Genomic DNA, 24,296 nt, shown 5'->3' on the forward strand with positions numbered 1-24,296 from the left:
CAAGGCGGGGTGCTAATTAAGGACCACACTTCGTCTCACACAGGAGAAGACTGCAGTCAATGACTGAGGCTGCTGGCAAATTGGAACTCGAGCCTTGCTGCTCTACGGCCACTGATGCTCAGAGCCATGGAGTCGACACCGCCTCCTGGCAACTCCATGTACGAGAGAGGAGTACATCGCGTGCCTTGTGTCATCGGCGTGCTCATTGGTATGCTGAGTCTGCTGCGGCAATAACCCTGGGGGGCTTTAACAAGTTCATGGGAAAATGCTACCATCTTTTCGTGTCACTTCCCCATGAGGTTTTTGAAGCAGCCTTGCATGCTTGTTGAGGCGGCTCTGCCATCTCAGGGACTAATCTGCCAGAAGTACACCAACCATATTCGAGGGTGCTCCCTGGGCCTCTTGCTGGTTCCTGTTTGGAAGTAGGCTGCAGGTCTTTCTTCTGAAACTAGTCTGCCTTCAACTGGAATCTCTACTCAACTCGCTACTCTATGTGACCCTGCTGGTGTTTCAAACACCAGTGACATCACGTACAGAAACACACATCTCCCCAGTGCACCCAACTGACACCACCTTGCCCTGCAACGAGCCCAGCAAAGGAGGCACAGTGTCACCTGAGTAAAGCGCTTGGCTGCTGATTGAACGGTTGGCAGTGTAAGCACACCGGCCCCTCCATGGGAGGAAGATGTGGCAGTCTGCACCCGTGTGGTCACGGCCGTGGAAAACCCCACGGAGCGATTCTGCTCTAGCCCCAGGGTTGCTATGAGCCAGAGCAGACTCAACAGCGATGGGCTGTTCTTTTACTTTTAAACCGAGAACACACTGTGGGCCAATCTTTGAGGAAATCATATACAACTATTCTTCCTGCCCTTGATTCTAAAAGAAGTGGGGCATTGACTGTGGTCGTTACTAATCTGGGGTCAACTTTGGACTTGATGTGAAGGGGTGGAGTCTAATCTGCCAATCGGGTCATAGCCAATGAGGCCTCTGTGGGCATGGCCTTCTCCAAAGAAATCTGGGAAATCCTGTATTTCCTGCTTGGAGGCAGGAGACAGACTCTGCAGACTTCCTGTGAGACATCCCTGAGGAGAAGCCACATGGACATACCCTGATGCAGCCCTGGGAACTGGAGAAGCCACACGGAGACCCCTGGAAGCGCTGAGATGCTTACAATGCCACTGGATCGTCCTGCATTCAGAGTCACTGCATATGTTTCATAACTCTGAAGAGGACTTTATTGATTGGCATCGGACCTATGAGCTAATATCAGACTTACGGGCTTGGATTGGACTGGGTTGGGATGTATTCTCAATATCCAATTGCTCTTGTATATAAACCTCATCCTTATACACGTGTCTGTGAATTTGTTTCTCTTGTCTAGCCAGACTAACACATCGACAGAAAGGTGGGTGCTTTCTCCTTGGTCTCAGATCAAGGAAGCTGCTTCGTGTATATTCTCTAACACCCTTTAGTTATTGTTAGTTTATCTGATTGTTTTCCTGATTCCATTCAACTTGGCACCACAGACCTGATACTGATGACTTTATTAGAAGAAAAGTAGGGGTACAGGGTCGCTGTGGATCCCACTGGCAGTGTTTATTATCCTTTGATAGGTAGGCTGAAGACCAGGTGGCTGGTATCCAACTGGGAAACATCCGTGAATTAGGAATGAACGCCTCAACCTGTGTTTTCCCGCCTCAACAGTGTTTCACTGTGTTTTCAGGGCTCTCAGCAGATCGAGTCTCCCTTTCCTTAATGAATGATCAGCTAATCAGGGGAAGGGGTGTGGATATTGTTTCAATCTTGTGTGAAACTCATCTGCATACACTGGAGCTCTCTTGAGCATTCGCCAGCTACTTAAAAAGTCTTTATCCCAAGTAAGATACGAATTCTCAAGCTTGGTTTTATTTAGCAGGTCCTGTGAGCAGGTGGAAAAACGATCATGTCAGCATGTCAACATCAGTTCTGTACGTACCTTCCACGTACTATGCACATTGCAACGGGCCCAGGAAAAGGGCCAAGCCAGCTCTGACTGAGGGAACCTAGGCTGCCATGGGACCCAGGGTCATACTTAGAAAAAGCTTGTCGGGTTTCTCTGCACTGGTCTAACCAAGTGACACCCCCAACTGCAGACATTTTGTTTATCTACAGCCTGAGCAGCTTTCCCTGTTTGTAAATCACGCTTAGAGTCAAACCCAACTCAGCTTCGCAGCGCTGAGGCCAAGACTCTCAAGCCAGAGTGCGGGGCTCTTGCCACAGGGGCGCTGGAGGAGGGAGCAGAGGCTCCATCCTCACTTGCTTCCCTCTTGGAAGCGCCATCCTGGCAGGGATGTTTCACCCCAAAGCCACCACTTCTTCCCATTGCAGCACTTCCTTGCTGTTTCCAGATTTACTGATATTTGCAGACCCAGACTCACTGCAAACGCCTCCCACCAGGTATCACCAGTCCCAGCAGGCGGCCTCCTGCTCCTGAGCTATCCAGAGACCAACACTGTGCTGTCATTTTATTCCGACTCAGAAACATTGCTGTCGCCTTGGGCGTCCATGCTGACAGAACTGACCTCTCGGTTGTCCTCGGTAGGCCGCACTCTTGATCAGCAGGTTGCCTGTCTGTCTCCTGGGGAGCCACCAGGTGGGTGGGAACTGCCGCCATCTCAGTTGGCTTTAGCCCACTGCGGGACCACCGGAGCTCTCCAGAGAGACGCTAGCATGACAAGCTAACCGCAGACAAGTCCCGGAGAGGGCCTCCTCCGCCATGTGAGGGTGGGCTCGGTAAGAACCCCTCTCCACGGTTCTAACCCCAACCTCTTCCCTCTGCTTACCAAGCCCACGGGAGGGCAGCTGCTCTCTACAGAAGCATTCTCTGTCATACCTTACTATTCTCCTTTACTTTGCCCATTCGATAAAATATACTGAGTATTTCATACAATCGAGTTCTCTCTAGTAACATAACTGGGATGGTTTCTGTCTCCTGGGTGGAATCTGATGAACTGCAAAGTGCCGAGGTCCCCCCAGTGTTTGGAATTTCCTTCAAAACACAAACGCTGGGGACTGACTGCAGGACTTTGGACCCAAGCTCTACCACTCAGTAGCTGCCTGGCTTTCTGGCTCTGTGGTCTCATGTGTCTCACTGGGATGCGAACACTCTCCCTTTGATGTACGGGGGTGGCGAGAATGGAATGAGTTGGTCTGTCTAGCGTCTCAATAATTCCTAGGCCATTGATGCGCTCATGAAAACGGAGTGAGCAGCTTGATGGGGTGAGCCAAGTACACTCAGAAGCTACAGTCTCCTATTGGGGACACAGGTAGGAAAGGAACAAGAACGACCATTTAAGGGTCCGCATTTTCTAGTAATCACACGAAAAGTTGGGGCTTATTCCAGTTTTCCGTGACCTCACCCCCAAAGTGGTGAGGTAAATGCTGCCACAACGAGGAGGCTGTAGAGCAGCAAGTGTCAGTGAAATCAGCTGAAGACATTTGCTGTCTCTCATATGCTAAAAATGCAGACATCGGCATGGGCACGCTTAGTGACAGTAAGAGAGACAGATGGGCAACATCAGCTGCTTCCTTACACCAGTACCCACTGCTGCTGACACTGTCCTGCCGGGCAAAGAATCAGAAGCAGGCTCCCATCCTAACACTGCGGTCCGTTCTCTGAAATGACAAGCGCCTAACTCCTCAGAGGCCGTAGGAGGTATTAATAAACAGGAGCCACCCTCTCCTCTCAAGAAATACCCCCTGAATAAAGGGCATTTCATGCTGTGCCTCTTCCTCTGTTTTTCCTCCCTACAGATGAATTAGTATTCATTCTCACACGTCAACTGAGAGCAGACTCTCAATGGTAAGGACTATTTTGCTCTCATTACTGAGGTAGCTCACGGATGTGACTGTGGATTGAGACCAGATTTACCTCACCGTATGAAGAGGGGGACGTGTGCAGAAGTGTAAACACAATCAAGAAGCTTCGTTGGCACAGTACTTACTTTACCCATTACGTGGACGGTCAGCTGGAAAGAAAGGGGCTGGGATTCAGAAACACAGGTTTCTTTCTTTTTTCATCTAAAATTTGTAAAACGATGGAGCGCTTCACGAATATGCGTGTCATCCTTGAGCAGGGGCCATGCTAATCTTCTCTGCATTGTTCCAATTTTAGTATATGTGCTGCCGAAGTGAGCACAGAAGCACAGATTTCTAAGGAGATAATTATTATTAGTGTTTAAGATGCTCACTTGCTGGCAAAGTCCACAGATTAAAGTTTCTCACAAAGATTGGAAACACAAACTAACACCCTAAAACAGGGCTATCGGGTGACTGAATCACAGTCGGGAAACTCACAGGCCAGGTCCAGAGAAACCTTAATGCAAACAAAACGCCACCAAGTTGATGCCGACTCATAGAGACCCTATAGCTCAGGATCGAAATGTTCCTGTGAATATCTGAGATGATAACTCTTTATGGGAGTAGAAAGTCCCATCTATTCCCTGAGAAGCAGCTGGGAGTTTTGAACGACTGACCTTACAGTTAGCAGCCCAACGGTTACCCACTACTTCACCCGAGCACACTAGAGGCAGAAGGCTAAGCAGAATTCACAGCCAAGGAGCACTCAAGAGAGAACTCATGGAAGGACTCAAGCTTTATTGGTGCTGCTAGCTAGGGGGGGAGGGGGGAATTCCCTTCTAAATTGAACCCTAAACAGCAGAAAGTTGCAAATAAATAGAGATGGGTGATTTATTTCTACAGTACTTGCCAACTCATTTCTCTTCCACAGAAAGGAAAAGTGTCTACCCTTGATCTTAAAGCATTTTCAGATTGCTCTGAAATCATGTCAGAGGCCAAGAAAGAAGCTCTGTGGCAATGCTGCAGTGTGAATCCTGAGCAGCGGCTTGCCAAAGAGAATCAGGCACAAATTACTAAGTCTAGATCAGACCACGTTTCAGTCATCTGCAAATTTGTTTTCCAATTAGCACTCACTGATTTGCACAACAAAAAGGAACTTCTCTACTATCATCTCAGCTTTGGAAATGATGATAGATTTTCTCTTCTTTCCAGATAATAAATGAGAGATTCTACAATCTGAGTTAGATTGACTGCATAAGGAGAACGAAAGCAATGTGGTGCAATGCATGCCTTCGACATCACCACTCTGAAAGCCCTGGCCCGGGCCACATCCAGCCTTTAGGGCTTTGGGCTAAATGCAGTCTGCTGCCTTTATTTTATTTCATCTCTTTTGGTAAATCAAGTTTTCTTGGCGCACAGTCACTGCCGCTTGTTTACATATACTGTCACCTGCATTCCTGCTATGTCGGCACTCAATAAATACTGCAAAGGACACACGATGGCCGATAATGTCTACTCTCTGACATTGTATAGAAACGATCTGCTGACCTCTGTTCTGCATGGTGTAATTACATTGAAAATAAAATGCAGATGGGGTGACACAGACTGCACACCAAATACTGCTGGGGAAGCAAACAGAGCACCACCTGCTGAGTCGATCTTTCAACTCCACTCCCAGACCCATGGTGTCTAGGCATTCGGGTAAAGAAAAGTTTACTATACTGATTTGGTCCTAATGTCAGAAGGATTATTTTTATTTCAACCAAAACTGGAAATGGCAAGAAAACAACCAAGAAGGACTGTACACTTGTTGCCACACGAAACGCTGAAAGTTGCTATCACGTTCACACACCAAGGGGGGTTTGGGCGTATTCCATCGTTAAAGGTAAACCGCAGAATTCCTCAGGGACACCTGTAATGTATTCCACAGAAACTTGTAGCAAGTGCCTCATCTTCATAATGACTAATCCTCAGATACGTTTGTCTGTCTAGTGCACTGCCATCAAGTCAAGTCTGACTCACAGCAGCTCGATGGGGCAGAGCAGAACTGCTCACAGGAGCGAGTAAACAAACAAACCCCATACCCCTCATCAAACTCCCACTGAGCGGCTAGTAGCTCCGGCTACTGTCCTCAGTGCAGCCTGAATTTCTCTGGGCGCCATTGGTTCGTCGGCATTGCTACCTCTTGCAGTGGTGGAATGTTGACTAGTTCTTGTCGGCACAGAAACTGTGTATTCTTTCCATCTTAGGCTTCCTGCATCATTCAATATTTAACAACAAGAGCCTGGAACTTTTTCTTGATTTCTTTCAGTTTAAGATTTGCTGAGTACGTTCGTTTTTGGGTCTCTCTTTGCACATTTGTTATTTTACTTTGCCCTTTTGAGCGGCTCTTGGAAGTTTTCTATTCCGCATCTTGGCGTCATCATTTCTTCCACGTGTCTTAGCTATGCTAGGATTAAGAGCAAGTTTCAGAGTCTCTTCTGACGTTTACTTTCAACTTTCTGCCCTGTCTTTTTAATGGCCTTTTGCTTTCTTCATGGAGGATGGTCATGCTGTCCTCCCACAGCTCATCAGGTCCTCTGGGATTAGTGTCCAATGCATCCAACCTCTTCTTGGGATGTTCTCAAATTCTGGTGGGATAGACTCCAGGTTGTATTTTGGATCACGTGAATTTGTTTTAAATTTTTTCACCCTTACCCTAAATTTACATATCAGCAATTGATAATCTGCTCCATAGTCAGCCCCTGGCTTCATTGTTGCTGCTGCTTTTAAGCTTCTCTATGGTCTCTTCCTGCAGATACAGTCAGTTTAGTTCCGTGTAACCCGTCTGGAAAGTCAGTATGTACAGTCGCCTTTGTGTTGTGGAAACGAGGCATTTTCTGTGAAGGAGCCGTTACTCTGTGAAACTGCTATCATGCAATCTCATGACGTATTTCTAACACCAAGACTATATTTCCCAACTACAACTCCTTTCTCTTCTTCCAGTGTTTGCATTCCAATCGCCAATAGCTGTCAATGCACCTGGATTGCATGTTTGATAAATTTCAGACGAAATAATTTGGTAGAATTATTCCATTTCTTCATCACTAGATTTAGTAGTGAAGGCATAAATTTGAAAAATAGTTATTTTGACTGGATTTTCTTGTACACTGATAGATATTATCAAAGACAGCACTGGCCTCCAAGGTAGATCATCCAAAGCCCTTTTTGATGGTAAACACGAGACCATTCCTCGTGAACGTGTTGTTCCAGGCACCGTAAACATACGGTTTTCTGATTCAAAATCGCCAACACTTGGCCCTTTCAGCTGCCAGGGCCTAGGATATTGATTTCTGTATGTTCCACTTCATTTCTGAAAGCTTCCGATTTTTCTAGCTTCATACTTTGAACATTCCAAGTTCTAATGAATGTTTATGCAGCTGTTTATGCTCATTTTGAGTTATGTTATATTAGCAAAAGATGGTCCCAAAGGGGTTAAAACCTCCACATCACATGGTCAACTCCACTTTGAGAAGGTGGCTCTTCCTCCATCAGGTTTTGAGTACCTGTCTTCTAGAGGGGCTTATCGTCTGGCACTATTTGTGACAATGATTCATTAGGCTTTCAGTGTCTGACAATGTTTTGATGTGATCCATAAGGTTTTCAGTGGCTAATTATCCTGAAATGGGTAACCTAGTCCTTCTTTTCAGTCTGTTGTTAGTCAGGAAGCTCTGCTGAAATCTGTTCACTTTGGATGACCCTGCCAGTCTCTGAAAGATGAGTAGCCTATCTTCCAGTATCACACAAGCTACCACAGTATGACAAACACACAAATGGTGGGAGTCATTGTTAATCACAATAAATCTAAGATCCCTGAGTTCTAACTCTTTTCAAATAGCATTATTCAAATCATATTTATCTCACGGCCATCTATTTATTGATTTAACATATGTTATCACCATCTTGTACCTGGGTGGTGACAATGGGCCATGCACCAGCACTTTACCAAGACATTGGAGGTTTGAGTTCAAACAGAAGTTCCTCTGAAGAAAGGGCTGGTGATCTATTTCTAAAACAAAGTCGTCATTTGCAACCCCATGGAGCAGAAGTCTACGCTGCTACACATGGGAACGCCAGGTCCAACGAGCTGGTTGATGAGTGGCCACCGTGACGATGACGACTCTTGAATCACCGGGTCTAAGACTTATTCATGAGCACTCTACTCTCATAACCTATCTCTTCCAAATAGCTATCTATTTAAACTGTAAATTTAGCTGCCATTTCTTACATCTCCACACCTTTTATTGGGTAACTTTTTTAAAAAATCCATTCCACTCTAGGAAGTAGACATTTCCTTGCCTTTTGACTTTGGTCTCAGGTCCATGACTTACTCTGGCCAATGAAAGTCAAAGGGACAGTGTACACAGATAATTAAAATCATGTCGGGACCTTCTCTCTGGAACTTTTTCTTTGCAATAAAAATAGCCTACTCTCCCTTGCCTGCTCCTCTAGGAAAGACGAGGAACACACGGTGTAGACACATGCTCTCGGATTCCCACCATGGAGCAGAACTGTGCAGGCCACCCTCCCATCCCTCAGACCAAGTGCTTACTGAGAAAGCCATGGACTTTTGAGAGGTTTTCTTGTATCCCATTATTGTGACATTAGCTAATGAGTACACGATCAAACCACTCTCCCATTGTATCTCAAATCTATCACGTGCCCCATCCCCATAGTTAGTACCTGATTTGAAATATCCTCTCTACCACTTTACATATTAAACATGGGTTACTTTTCAGGACCCAGTGCCAGCCTCAACTTCTTCACAGCAGCTCAAATATTTGATCAAAGAATAAGCAAGACCACCACTGAACTCCCATGTTACTTGAAGGACAGAGTCCATGGTGAGATCAATTGTCTACATGTCAGTGAATTCCAACGGGGAAACCTGGCTAATTGGAAAAGGTTCAAGGGCCTTCCCCATTCTTCAACCAGCCAGACTTTCCCAAACTTCAGTCAGGCACACAATGACTGCCATTCTCCCCTCACTGAGCACTCCCATGGGCCATCTTCTAATGTTTGCTCATATTTCCTACTTAATTGAGTTTTGTGTTCCATTTCATTTTGTTTTAACATTAACTAAATGTGCCTGGTAGGAAAACTTTAGAATGAAAAAGGAAGCGAGGTTCTTTCTCACTGGTTTTCATAGTCACACTATGAGTGAATGTCCTAAAAATCTGTCCTTAAAATCACTGGACGTACTGTGCTAGACAGTTCTCTAGAGAGACAAAACCAGGACACTTATATACAATTCATTATATCTATAATCACAAAGGAATATAACAGCTATGGTAATTAGTCCACAAAAGCAGTACAGAGGGCTCAGTTCAACTCACTTCCGTGGATGTTAATATACTAGAAGTCCTTCAACTCACGAGGGTTGCTGGGTCCAAGGTCAAGGAAGCAAACACAGCTGAGTCTTCCCTCAGGCAATACAGGCAGTCTGGTTACAGGCAGCAAAGAGCAGGGCAGGTCACCAAGAGTCAGCAGCTGAGGAGCTTAGCAAAGCAGGCCCCGATGGGATATCAAACTCAAGCAATGCAAGACGACAGGATCCGGCAGCCTCAAGCTCAAGCAATGTACACAAAAGCAGCATGTCAAAGCAGGTCTTGAAGGAACCTCAAGTTCTAGTGGCACAATCCATGGGGTGGCTGTCTCACAGGTAGTGTAGCTCACAAGTTGAGGCAGAGAACTAGCTAAAGCAGCCCCACACTGGTCTGCTCACCAGGGAACAAGAGAGAGAAAGGCGGGCTTTTCCAAGCCATTTATCTCTCTGCCCTCCAATCAAATTGCATATGTTCCTATCAGCCAGGTTGATACAATAAACCTAACTATCAAGTAAATTCTTGTAGTGATTCCATAACTAATTTCATCTGTTCAAGTTGACTGCGGATTCTGAGAATGAAGATTCAAGTCTACTTAAACCCTTGGTGATGAGGATTTTGAAAAGGCAGCAAAACTGACATGGGGAAAGAAAGAATAGCAATTCCCAGCAGTGAGGCAGTACCAGAAGAACCAGGGGTACTTCCCATGTTAGCCCACTAACCCATTTTAGGCAATTCATATTAATGTCTGAGAAAGAACTCATCTCAATCAGATAATAGGCTGCGATCCCTCCCCTAATGTTCACGTCCCATAGCTTCAGGTGCATACGGATCAGGACAGAGGAAGAGGACAGTAACTGCTCTGAGATGTCATATACTCTGAAATGGAAAGGTCATGGACTTTGGTGTAGGGAAGTTTTGCATCTGATTTGGGATTATGTGACTTATCACTTGAACAAATCCTCAACCTCTATGAACTTGTTTCTTAAACTGCAAAACAGAGATGTCTCTAGTTCATAGAGTTTTGATGTAACTCATTGTATGAATTAGGAAACCCAATCCACTGAGTCAATTGTGGTTCATAGTAAACTCATAGGGCGATTGACACTGAGGCTGTAACATGGGAAAAAGAAGAGGCTTTCTGCTCCCATAAACAGTCACACATACTGGAAACCCATATGGGCATTTCTACCCTATCCCATGGGGTCACTCTGAGTTGCACTTGAACTGAGGCCAGTGATGTTTCACGAGCGTTTGGTTTGAGTCTGTATCTTTAGGGTAGCAGACTGCCTCATCGTTCTCTTGTGGAGTGGCTGGTGGTTTTGAATGGCTGACATTGTGGTTAGCTGTCCAACATTCACCTGACAGAGCATATGTAAGTCTGGGTTCACAACTAGGTCCATCCTATGAGCTCAATCATTATCCACAGTAGATCTAAACACAACCATGAGAAATGGAAGACAAGTCGGAAGGTAACGCAGGGACCACACAGTCATTTGTCCTCAAGACCACACGGTGAAATGGGGACACTCTGACCCATGAAAGGCTGTATGGCAGCTGAAGGAATGTCATCAAATAAAAGAAGCATATCCCTTTTTTGCGTCCCATGTTTCAAAACAACAAGAGTGCCACATAGACTTAGTGCAGTCGTTTTCAAAATGTGGAAGACATTCATTAATAACAGGAGGTTATCTTTCAATGCTGGTTCCTCACCAAGGACCCAAAGTTCACTTTCTGGGGAGGAGGCTCCACAATCAGCAGTTGCAACATTTTCTCCGGCTAAGGGTTCTGTGTAGCCAGTTTCAGTATCACTGACACATGTAATTCCCAAGGAGTCTAGAGTCTTTTCCAAAGCACGCTGGGTGGGCAAAGGCAATGGCAGGCAAGACTGTGGCCTACAAGGTGTCTCATATCACTTCATCTTAACTTAATAACCCCGTCAGGAGAGGAAAACAATTTGAATAATGAGAGCCATGGAAACTAGGCATTGGTGCTCCTGTCACTGCTGGTGGCCTAAATAATCTCAAGGAAATCACATTCTGTTCTTACTTCATTATGGCTGGATTTATGCTAGATGTCTCAATCCTGGGAATTCTTCATTGCTACCACCAGTCTTTGCTGGAGTTTCTAACCACAGAAACAGCACTGAGTTTAGGAAGTGTTGGTCACAGTCCAGTTTTCAGAAATGTCCCTTTGTGCCAAACCACAACCTTTTGGATTCAAGACAAAAGCGATGAGAAAGAGTCATGCTTGATCTTTTCCTACTCGATGTGACACAAATATAGGGAAAGGCATAAAGGTGCTTGGCTCATCTCTTTCTCCTTTTGGAAGGGATCCCTTGTGCCTCAATTTGGTGAGGAAATGCAACAGACTCAAAGTTAAAGACCTAAAAATGTTATAATCGCCACCTTAATTCCATGGTAATTACTACTTTACTGTCGTGTAGTATGACACCTGGCAGGAAGTTGTCAGGCAAGAGTGTGGCTCAAAACCTCAGCTGGGCCACATTTGGCTCCCAGGCAGCCTTTTAGAATTCCCACCGGAGTGAGAGATGTACCTGTTGTCACATTTCTAGCACCCATTATGAGAAAGACAAATGTGCTCCTGTGAAAAATATCTGCTTCATCACCACAAGCCCAATGTTGTGGGAATTCTCTCTCCTCTCCAAGGTGGAGACACAAAGTTTGTTTCAAAAACACAACTAAAGGAGAACTCAAAGCCAAGCCAAAACACTGTGATCCTGTGCATCCTGGCTCAGAAGGTCCTCAGAGACAGGAGTGCTTCAAGTGGGCTAGACTGGGACCATTTTATTGAGGCAGCACTTGCTATACATGGGATATGCGTTGCTGTGGTTGATTCAGCATTGTGCTGCTAAAGTCCGCAGTGTGAACAAAACAGGCCCTCTGTGGGGCAAAAGATGCAACACTGCACTTCTATAAAGATGGACAATCTTGGAACCCCTATGGGGCACCCTCACTCTGCCCTATAGGTTTGCTATGAGTCCAGCGTGATGACAGTGGACTTGGTCTTTTGGTGTTTATCGTGCTGAACAGGTTACAGTGAACTTTCTGACTCAGACTAGAAAGCAAGTTCTCATAATCACTATTGTAAAAATCTGCCATTCCATAACCAATCAATCAGGTTGAGCAGCATTTCATTCTGCCAACATGTGGTCTCTATGCGTCAGGATCAACTTGACAGCCACTAACAATAACAACAAGCGTTAGGAAGAGCAAAAGAGTAGGGTACCTAATGGAAGGGAAACGGGAATAAATAGGGTAGTTAGGTAAAGAGTGTTGGCTATAGATGCCTAGGAAGGAAACCAGGGGCACTCAGGTTAGATGAGCAAGAGGGACCAACTGACTGAAGATCTTGAACTGTCACCTTGTAAGCCAGAATGAGATCACAGCAGGACTGAGTTTTTACCTTGTCTAAACGATGGGGAGCTATTATAAAACATGGCTCTAATGTTTAAATATGCTCAAAGAAAACCAAACAAAAAACATCAATGTTTCGCTAACTGATAATCCCACCAGCCTACTGATCTGAAGCTTCTACATTGCAGGATCAGAGCTCCCAAATCAATTATTCATTCTGTTTGTGGAGAAGCCAGATGTGGACCACTTTATAGCTATCGAGTAACCCATTCTTTGCCTTGAAGATGAAACGTGCATACATTTCAGTCCAGAACTGTCACACGTGATTTCCCTGCTTTACTTTTGAATTCCAAATTAGACTAATTAAGGACATTTTCCACCTGATTACAATTCATCATGAATTCCAATGACAACAGGAAGTATTTACAGTAATTAAATGTGCTTTGCCAAAAATCCTTCTCATATCACTTTGTATCAGGATCTAACATGTGCAGTCACAATAAGATCAAACTCTAACACGGACTCGAATTAGAAAGAGAGAGAGAACTTGAAATTGAAGAATGGTTAGAAATGAAATTCCAGTCATGCAGAGAGACCCGGAAACCAAACAAACAAGGAGGTGTCCTCTAAAGGGGCTGATGGGACCACCAGCTCACAAACCCACTCATGATGCGGAATTGACAGGAAAGAGCTAAGTAAACAGGATACTTCTTCTGGAAATTAAAGAAGGCTTGAGATAGTTTATTGTGCCAGCCTGGCCGATAAACACATGTGGGATTATTTGAAGGACAGAGAGATAAATGGATCGGTGAGCCTCGCCTTTCTTGTCTCTCACTCTTTGATCGGACCAGTGTGCGGCTGCCTTGCTTGTTCAGTGCCTCAATTTACAGGCTACACTACCTGTGGGACGCCTAGCCTGTGGACTGTGTCGCTGTAAGTTGAGGTCTCTTTAAGACCACACGATTGAAATTTACATCTCTTGAGCTGGGGACTGACAGTTGGTGACCTGGCTGACAGGGGGTGACCTGGCTTGCTGTTTTGCTGCCTGTGCTGGGATAGCCCTCAAGACTTGAAGAACTGCCAGAGTACCACAACTCTCTCATGGGAGTGAGTTGCATTGAGCCATTTGTACTGCTTTATAATTTAACTGTTCATTTCTTGTATTATATATCTGTTTATAATTTAACAGTTCATTTCTTTTGTTTTATATATATATCTTTATAAATATATATATATAATTATCAGCAATCTGGTTTTATCTCTCTAGAGAATCCTAATACAAGGCTGGATTACAATGGTTCCGATTTTAGATAGCAATTTAGTAAATTTGAATCCTTTGCAAACTATTCTATGTGGGGGCAGCAGGGTCCTGAAACATAGTGTCAGTCAGGACATGTGTATCCTCGCCTCTCCAGTGTGCCTGTAAGGTAGCAAACCATTTGCAACTACTCGTAATTAAGGTACACAATTTAGAATGATGCATTTCTTTAATGCCAAAAAGAATTTGCTTGATATCATCTCAATTATAAAGTCTCTCTCATTCACTTGCATCTCATTGATTACATACAACCTACTGCCTCTCATATCTACTGAGAAATGGTGAATGAGGTGGGATTCGAGGTAATCTGGTGGTGTCAGGGGAATTCACACCTCAGGGGAACTGTGACACACACACACACAATAGACTAAGAATAATAAACCTAGGCAGCAGTCTCTCAGGACTTGTCCCTGAGCAGATAGAATGCATTATGCCTCTGTCTTCCTCCTCCCCTCTTCCGGATCCTTCCCTGGTCCACACCGTCTGCCACAGTAGTGGCAGTGTCTCTCCTTCCTCTCCTATCCAGTTCTGCCCCCCCCACCCCCGTTTCTCTTGCTTGAGATTGAGAATAAGTTTAGCCAAGGGCTTTAAAGGTTTAGATGATAAATATTTGCCTTAAAATTACAGGTTAAATAAATGCAATCAACTGTCTTCTAATTTGAAAAGACCAAAATACTATCTAAATACCTCCATTTGCTATCAAGGTCAGTCACTACTCTTTGGGGTGTCAAATGTGTACCCCACTGACCACTAGCTATGCTATTTGGATGATACAGAAAGAGGGAGGGGAATAACTCTGAGGTGCAAAACTTATTTTTGGACGGTTATTACCAACAGTAGGAAATGTGCAGAATTTTCAAAGCATACAGAGTTTGGTGGGGTGGTAAGGCATCCCAGGTTTCCTGGGACAAGCTCAGTTTCCAAGTGTTGTTGTAACTTGGTCAATGAGTAACACCTTTTACTTCCCCCCCTCCACCCCCCCCACCCCCCCGTGGCTCAGTCTCAATGGCAAACGTATGGCCACATGCTTGCATCAGGAAGATGGCATCTCTGGAGTCAAATGGCCAGGATTCAAGTGTTGGCTCCAACTCCCTTTGGCCAAATGATCTCAGGAAAATCCGTTAGACTCTCAAGGCTTTGGTTTCTTTGTCCGTGAACTAAAGAGAATAACAGAATTTGCTTCACTGGAATTCTTGAGAAGATGGAATAAATTAATGCATGCAAAGTATTTGTAAGAGTTTTCTGATAACCATAAAAAGTTGTATCATTTAACACACAGATCATGTATTGCCCACTCTAAAAACTAGCGAATGATTACTGAGTTGATTTCCAACTCGCGGCGATGACATGTTTTCCAGAACAGAATGATACTTCAAAGGCTGCTTTCTGGAGAGATCTGTCGTCCAATCTACATCTACATGGACTTGAACCCCCAACCTTCCAGTTAGTTGCTGAGCATGTTAACCATTTGTACCACCCAGGAGCTGTCATTCTTCTCATAACCTAACCCCCACCTAAACACAAACCTTCAGAGTAGGTCAGCCTGTCACACATGGCCCTCCTAGAACACACACACACAAGCACACTCACACACACCCCTCCATCTAGATATCAAAGCAATAATTAATAAACATTCAGTAAACACCAGCTATCTACAATGCGTCAGAGACAATGCCCAAATTGTTTGTGTCAGTTAATTTTCTTTCTTCTCTTTGAAAACAGAGACGGTGCCTCACTTATCACACGGCTCACCTTGCTTAGTACAAACTGCTTCCAAATATCCACCGAACTGAAGGCTAGGGAGAATATGACAGCTGTCTGGAAGGAAGAAAATTATTCAAGATGAAAGTCAACTTTTTGCTGGGCCTTCAGTGTGGGAGGGTTTTGATAGGCAAGGGGGAGAGAGCGTGTCAATCTCCTGGTGACAAAGTACATAAGCTGCTAAGAAAGGGAACGTGGAAGTGCTTTGTAAATCGGCAAGCACTGCACATATTCCATTAGAGGAAAAGCAGAGGAGCCCAGCTTAGGTGGCTCTTTCCAGACACTCTGCTCCAGATTGTGAGCAAACGAGGACTCCCTCATGTGCCTTGGCCTCTACAGTCAAGCTTGAAATTTACCCCATTTGCCTCCTACTGTCAAATAACTCATCTAAAGGAGGATGCCTGAAGGGACTCAAGCAAGGGACTTGTCCTATACATACATTTGAGAAATTGTAGGTAAATCAGATTTGTGCAGGTGTAATTAATTTGGCACGCTTGATGGAAGCTGGCTACTTAGGGATATCCCGTGGTGTGTCCTGCTGTAAAGTAAATCCAATATATTAATAGAGCAAATCACATTCATTAAGCCATTTTGTTTCCAAACCTAGATTGTCAGAGAGAAAGTTCTATAAAAATTAAGCCAGAGCAGATTCATTCTCTCCCTCTCTCTCTCTCCCTCTTGCTCTCCCTCTCTTTGTCTCACATGGATCTTTCTGCCAATAGTCAAGTCTTAGAAGTCTCCTAGCTTGTCAAAATGAAAAAAAAAATCCATGTTTCCTCACCTAGAAATGTCTAAGTTAAGCTGCAAGCTGCCTTCAAATGGAATTACTTAAAGCTCACATTTCTGAAAATGTGTGGACGCAACCACACCTTTGGCCATGAACAGTCTCATGCAAATACGAGAGGCATGGTTTGCATTTCAGTAGCATGATTAAACAATCAATGTAGGGGAATGAAAATTATAATAGTTACTAAGACTACACTGTCTGGGGAAAAAACCATGCACTCCTAGGATAAGATACATAACTAAAACTATTTTAGGGATAATAATTGAAGCAACTAACACAACATTTTGGAGGCTATCTCAAGAAGACAAAGTATCATTCAAGGGAATACTGTTTGGTTTAAAATTAGGAAAAGTGTGTGTCAGGGTTGCATTCTTTCACTGTTCTTATTCCATCAGTATGCTGACCAAGGAATGGGAGAATCAGGACTATGTGAAGCAAAATACTTTATCAGGATTAAAGGAAGGCTTACTAGCTACCTTTGATTTGCAAACAACCTAACTTGGCTTGTTGAAGGTGAGGAGGACTTGGAGCACTTGCTGATGAAGAGCAAGGACTGCAGCCTTCAAGATGGATTACAAATCAAAGAAAACTAAAGACCTCACAACTGGCTCAACAGGTACCATACTGATAAGTGGAGAAATGACTGGCGTTGCTTGGATCCACAACTAATGCTCCTGAAAGCAGCAGTCAAGAGATCAAAAGATGTGTGGCACTGGGGGAATGTGCTACACGGGACCTCTTTAAAGTGCTAGAGCAAGGATGCCGTTTTGAAGACTCATGTGTGCCTGACCCAAGCCATGTTATTTTCAATGGCTTTACATTACATGTGAAAGTTGGATAGTGAATAAAGAAGAAGCAATGCATTTGAATTGTGGTACTGGCTGGGAATATTGAACGTACCATGGACTGCTGAAAGAACAACCAAATCTCTCTTGGAAGAAGTACGACCATGATGCTCCTGAGAAACAAGGATTTTTTTCTCACATACTTTGGACATGTTATCAGAAGAGCCCTGGTAAAAGACATCATGCTTGGTAAATCAGAGGGACAGTGAAAGAGAGGAAGGCCTTTGACAACATGGATGGACACTGAGACTGCAACAATGGGCCCAAGCACAACAATTGTGAGGACGGCACAGGACCAGGCAGAGTTTCATTCGGTTACTCAGGGTTCTCTAGAGAAACAAAACCTGCATATTTATGAATATATATACATACATACATATATAGGTTTATACAGAATGAAGGAATATAACAGCTATTAGGTCCACACAGCAGCACAGAGCACTCAGTTCAGCGGAACAGTTAATATACTTGAAGTCCTTCAGCTCAGGAGGGCTGCTGGGTCCAAGGTCAAGGAAACAGACAGCTGAGTCTTCCCTTGGGCAATGCAGGCGGAGTCTTCCCACGGGCAGCAAACAGCAGGGTGGGTCACCAACAGACAGCAGGGTGGGTCACCAACAGTCAGCAGTTCAGGGACTTAGCAAAGCAGGTCTAGATGGGATACCTAAATCAAGCACTCTGAGACGACAGGATCCACCAGCCTGAAGCTTAAGCAATGTACACAACAGGAGTGTGATGAAACAGGTCTCAAAGGAATCTCAACCTCTAGTGACACGATCCATGGGTTGGCTGTCCCACAGGTAGTGTAGCTCACAAGTTGTGGCAGAGAACGTCGCATGGTCTGATCACTAGAGAACAAGAGAGCGAGGGATGGGCCTTGCCAAGCCATTTATCTCCTTTTCCTCCAATCAAACTGCAACCTGATTAACCCCACATGCTGATTGGCCAGGTTAGCACAATAAACCTGCCTATCATACTCTCAGTCAGAACCAAATTGATGGTACCTAACAACAGCAACTTGAAAAGATGTCTGTTTTTTTCAAAGACAGATGAGGATAAATAGATTTACTGTTGGGTCAACTACATGATCACGGAGAAGGAGCTTGTTTAAAACAACAAGTGATTTCTGTCATTGAACATTAGACCTGGATGACTGAAATGTGGCTTTGTCCCCATAAGGCCACACACTGATACAGAATGCCAGAAACCATAAAGGAAACTGCCGGAAGCTAATAGGCTTGGACTGAAACTTAATAGTCCTGATGTGATGCTGTCCTGGGGGTTGATGCCTGGTAAGAGCTGGTGACAGAGTCCAGAATTTTAGATTTAGAAGAAACTGAGAAGATATATAGACCAGATTAGACGTTTATGATTCTATGTTAGCTCTAAAAATTCGCCTTAGGGGTACTGTTTAAAATACCCTTCTTGAACTCACAGACTAGCTGACAGTTGAAAACAATTCTTAAAATGCTTTTGTTTGGGGCTTGGAAAACCAGATAATCATAAAGTACATTTCACCAGGTTCAGAGGAAGTTCAGAATCGTGCAAATGTAATTTCATTTGCAAAAGTCATAAGACAATACTTTATTTTCATTGTAATAAAGATATCTTACTGGGGAAAAAAGGATCAGTGAAAATGCAATAACAAAGCATTAAGGGAGATTGAGCTAATTTAGAGAGAAAGTGGGAGAGGAGACTCAAGGAGAAGGATCAGAAGCCCATATGCTTGCCCAACCGCCCCGGAAGAGCCTACCGTATCGAATCTAACCTAAGGAGTTTCCATTTTGGACTCTAAGTAATTCCCCAGCAGAACAAGAAAGAAACGCAAGCGTAATGCTATAGTGCCATCTCCATCCTGACTCAGAGATGGAAAAAGCTCAAGACCCCAAGGCTGTAGACTGCAAGGCGGAAGTTAGAATAAGAATATTGTTGGTTCAAGAGTTGTAAGCAGCTTCTATAAATATTCAAAAGTAGAGAAACCCCACTTGGCATTAAGAATATTAATCTAAAAACCCAAAACCAACCCCACTTCCATCTATTTGCTAGTGATTCATAGCAATAAGCCTACATAGAGTTTCTGAGGTTTGGTAAACTTCCATGGGAGGACCCAGCATCATCTTGCTCATCAACCGGGGGATGGTTGGTGGGTTGAAGCATCAATTCAGATACATCTAAGTTAACAAAGGTTAACTCTGGACGTGAGAAAGGAGATGAATTTTGCTTTCTTGTCTCTGTGTATATTGACTTCATATGAAAATTCCATAGCAAGCATGTATTTCTTTTATGATCAGAAAAAATACATTTTAAAAAGCGCATCCTTTATTAGGACTTCTATGGGAGCTGACACAAAAGTTGAGCCAGACCATTAGAGAGTGGTTGAACAAGGACATGAAGAAATAATGATGTTCCAGCACAGCAGCAAAACCTTTCACAGAGCCACCGTGGGATCAAGGTTGGTCTTGTTGGATTCACTGATGGAAAATAACCTACCGCATATACTTGTGTATAAGCCTAGTTTTCAGCACAATTTTAATGCAGTTTGTGGTTAAAAATTAGGTGCCTGGGCTGATATTTGGGTGAGCTTATCCTCGAGTATATACGGTATTCCAAATCCTGACTGATGGCTGTACCTCCCTGGGAGTGAGCTCTAAACCGGAGCTATCTGTCCAAATCCTGATGTGTTCCTCATATTGGTCAAAGATGTACATGAGGACATGTGCATTATAACGATCAAATGTATCGATGGCAGATTATGTGCTATAAAGAATGAAGTATAAGATAAGAGAAGTAAAAGTTAAAGGATCATAGCAGACCAAGAAAATGGCAAAGAATGCAGCAATATGCAGTTCTATATAGGAAATGGAAATCCTTCCATTATTTCTCACAAAGACAAGTACATGCATACATAATGCGCATATAACCACACTGGCATTCAACAACAAAGGATTTACTATATTAGGTAAATGTGGCAGAAAATCAGCTCCAACTTCTTTTTATAAAATAGCAGTGCACTGTCTACTTGAACGGGAACTTCTAAGGGTGCATCTATCATAAACCCCAAGTGGATCTCTGGCTGTCTTCAAAGTTCACTCTCACACACTCTCGTCTCTCTGCATCTCTCTCCCTGCTTGCTTCTGCCTGTATTTGTAGCCCATTCTCGCACCACAGACCAAATGTCTTGCAAGAAAGAATCAGGCTTTCTTCATTCCAAACTAAAATTTGAGATGATTTTTTTTCTCTTTTGTCTTTACTGAAAAACCAGGTACCCAAATTGGCTACTCCAGTTACCTGTAACAGTATAACTCAAATATCAAAATTCATGTGGTCGTTTCCTATTTCACCTCTTCATATTTCTTGCTTCCAAGCACAAGTCCAAAAGGTCACTTGAAAAAAGTGGTCTTATGAAGGGAAAAAATAATCAACAAAGTTCCAATAGGCATTGCCCAATGGTCTGGACAAGATTACAGGTATAATTTAAAGCATTTAAAATGATGGATATACCAACTATCCTTCATCAATCCTGAGCTTTTATGAAAATAGTGTAACAGTGTCAAGGTTTTAGCTCTCATTACAATTCAGAAAAAGGATAGACAGAACTAAAGTACATTATATGCTCTGACAAACATCTGGGGGAAAGGCAGCAATTAAAGTCCTAGGGCAAGACTCAATGCAAACATCTAAATGGACGCCTGACCTCCTAGGAAAAACCTTCCTCGGGAAATCATTCTCCCTGTTCCAAAACAAAGTCAGATAACAGTCACTGACAAATAAGCAAAGTTTTACCAGTTAGTAGCCATGGCATTTTGCAGCAGGGTCTAAGGAAAACAATAGGAGCTTTGCCTGAGCCAAAAGAGTGAAGTAGCTCAGCTGTTTTATCAGCAACTGAGAGGACGGACAGATGAGCCCAGGGTCTGGAAGGATCTCCATACCTCAGTGGACAATGAACAATACTGTGCTCATCTCTGATCGCAGCTGAGCACAGACACACTGACGCACGTTTCAGGATGAGTTAAGAGAACGGTGAGGAAAGTCAAAGCCCGATTGGGTGAGAAGTAGAGAAAGAACCAGGGAAATCTAAGACTAGCGCAGGGACGGTCAGGAATGGGAAGGTATGATAGATGTCTTCAACAACCTGACAGATTAATTCCAAGGATTAGATCTAGCTTCAGGAAATCCGGGTCACGGCCAGATGAATTTTCAAGCTTCATAATAATAAATACAATAACGAAGGACGCTTTAATGGTCGAAGATACCCAACGGTGGAATGGAACGCCTCAGGAGACAGTAAATTCTATGTCATCGAGGTTGTTAAGGCAGAGATTGGTTGGCCATTTCTCAGAGATGACTTTTTAATTTCCTTCCAACACAGAACGTTTTATAGCTGTACTCACCCATTCATTTACTACTTTACAAATACTTATTAAAACACCAATTATCTTGTGGACATTTTCCTATATGTTAAAAATATAGCATAGAATAAGATAGATGTGTTCTGGCTCACAATACCTCCACCCCCAGCGCTTAAAATATAATGGGGAGATAGACAATATATTTGAATGCAAATCAATGTGCTAGATTGTTACCGATCGTTAGTGAGGGTTAACCTGTGCATTGCTACAGTGCTAAATAGATTGCAAGGGAGCATCCAGATGAAAATGCACTGGGAAGAAAGGTCTGGCGATCTAGTTCCAAAATAGATCTATTTCCTATGATTTCCAAAAATCATAGGAAACCCTGTAGATGAAACTGGCCTCCCCTGAAACCACAATCTACCCAAAGGACTGTACAGAGCCAGGGCGCCTCAGTGCGGTGGGTCTGGGGCCCATTGGAAGAACCTAACAGCAGCAGCAGGATGTTTTCAAGTGCTTCAACTTTACCTTATGAACAAAAAACACGACTGAAGGTTTTTAATTCATCCTTTTGATTCATCCTTTTGGTTTTTAAACTAATCTAAAAGTTTCTGTTCTTTAACAAGAGGATTGTCTTTTCACATTCAGATAAACTGATTTTTTTGCCTGCATTGGCATATGTATTGTAGATCACTACAGTCTCTTTTTTTTTTCCATGCTCGTTTTCCTCCCCATTTTTCATTTGATGGAAAAAATGTTGGCTTAGGAACCTGTATGAATTGAGGTGCTATTTATGGAAAAGGAAAGACGTGGCTAAGTCGAGAGTTCACTTAGAGATAAGAAAAGTCTGAAACACCTGATACATACTCAGTGCAGTTGTCAAGCTGGTTCTTGAGCTAAGAAGACTGGAGCCTAACGGAGGGGGCAGACTGGAGGTATAAAGTTTGAAGTTATCAGCGTATAAAGCATGTTTTAAGATGTTGGACTATAGAAGATCACTAGACTAAGGAAGTTTCTACTACCAGTCTTAGAAATGGACACCTCCCAAGACATAAAATTCAACAGTTTGAACTGAAGAACAGCAAACTGGGGTACATACCATAGGGAGGTGGAGTAAAGATCGTTTCTGAAGATGAATTTGCCCTAAACAATGGCACCCTGAGGGAAGTCAATAGAAGACATCATAATGCTGTCTGCAGTCAATCTTTGAAGAGCAGTGATGGCATGACTAGCATGACCATCTTTCCCCCAAATCTCAATCCCTCTGTCCTCTGAACCAGCTACTGTAGCAGAAGGTGCATAACAAAGCCAACTGAACAGAATCACACCGGTTTATATTCTTGTCTAGCAGGTGATGCACTGTGCTGCTCAAGGTAAGGTTCAAATTCACCAGTGATGCCTCATATGAAACATCAGGTTTCCTCCTCCCACTACCATTTGGTCTTAGACACCCAACAGAGCAGTTCCACTCTGTCCCGCACAGTCAGGACCAACTTGGTGGCAGCTAGTTTTTATAGGATAATGTAAATCAAAACAACTTGAAAGTCAAATCATTTTCAATAGTCAAGGCTTTATAAGAACAATTATCAGTAAGAAATTAGGTTGAATAAAAATAAGAAACAAGGGGGCGCCAATCATAAGGATCAACATATAACCCCCTTCTAGGGGAGAAGAACAACAGAAAAGTGGGTGAAGGGAGACAGAGGACAATGTAAGATATGAAAATAATAATCTATGAATTATCAAGGGTTCATGGGGAGGGGATGAGGAACTGATATCAAGGACTCAAGGAGAAAGAAAATGCTTTGAAAATGATGATAGCAACATATGTACAAATGTGCTTGACACAATGGAAGAATGTATGGATTGTGATAAGAGATATAAAAGCCCCCGATAAAATGATTTAATAAAGAAATCAATACCCCCCCAAAAGAAATAAATTCCATGTTTATAATGTAATAAATTTGACTTTTTTAACCAAAAAAAGAAACAAGAATCTCCCAGTAAGAAATTTTGTTAAAAAGTAAATCACCTAGAACAGAAACCGTCAATTTCCCATGAAATCGTGGCCTTAACTTTCCAAACCAAGAAACTAAACACAAAGGTTTCATAGTGGTTCCGCAACAGGCTGACAACTGCAAGGTCAGCAGTTGAAAACCATTCGTTGTCATGAGGCACGCAGGGGGGCATTCTACTCCCATAGAGTCTTGCTAACTCACAGGGGCAGTTATACCATGTCGTACAGGGTCACTATGTGTCAGCATCGACTTGATGGCAATGCGTTTGTTTGTTTTTGTATGGGGTATAAATGAGGGGGGAACCCCCCCAAACAGAATTTAACTCAAAGCTATGTATTCAGTTGTTTTACAAAACAACCTTAAAATCCTCAAAGTACTCTCCATTATACTAACACATTTGTCAAATCTGCCATTCCATTCTTGGAAACATTTCTCAAACTCATCTGTTTGGATGGCTGGTAGCACCTCCCTCATTTTTTTCACCTCTTCTATGTCGTCAAATTGCTGTCCTTTCATGTTCTCTTCATTTTCAGAAACAAAAATAAGTTATCCAGTGTGAAGTCAGGTGGATCATGTGTGTGAGGCAAGAGAAGCATGCTATTTTTTGCCAAAATAAAAACCTAGTGCACTGAGATGGCTAGGTG

The 24,296-nt window shown here is 43.3% G+C and overlaps 1 protein-coding gene and 1 non-coding gene across 2 annotated transcripts in view; both read right to left on the minus strand.

Moving 5' to 3' along the window:
• The window catches only part of NELL1 (neural EGFL like 1), a 989,599-nt gene that overhangs the window by 402,393 nt on the left and 562,910 nt on the right, over window positions 1-24,296 (minus strand). The gene's annotated exons all lie outside the window — the stretch shown is intronic.
• On the minus strand, window positions 4,071-4,177 carry LOC142447468 (U6 spliceosomal RNA). Its single transcript, XR_012784167.1, has one exon. It is a non-coding gene; the product is annotated as a U6 spliceosomal RNA (small nuclear RNA).

This window comes from Tenrec ecaudatus, chromosome 4, assembly GCF_050624435.1.
Source record: "Tenrec ecaudatus isolate mTenEca1 chromosome 4, mTenEca1.hap1, whole genome shotgun sequence".
Classification (NCBI taxonomy): Eukaryota; Metazoa; Chordata; class Mammalia; order Afrosoricida; family Tenrecidae; genus Tenrec; species Tenrec ecaudatus.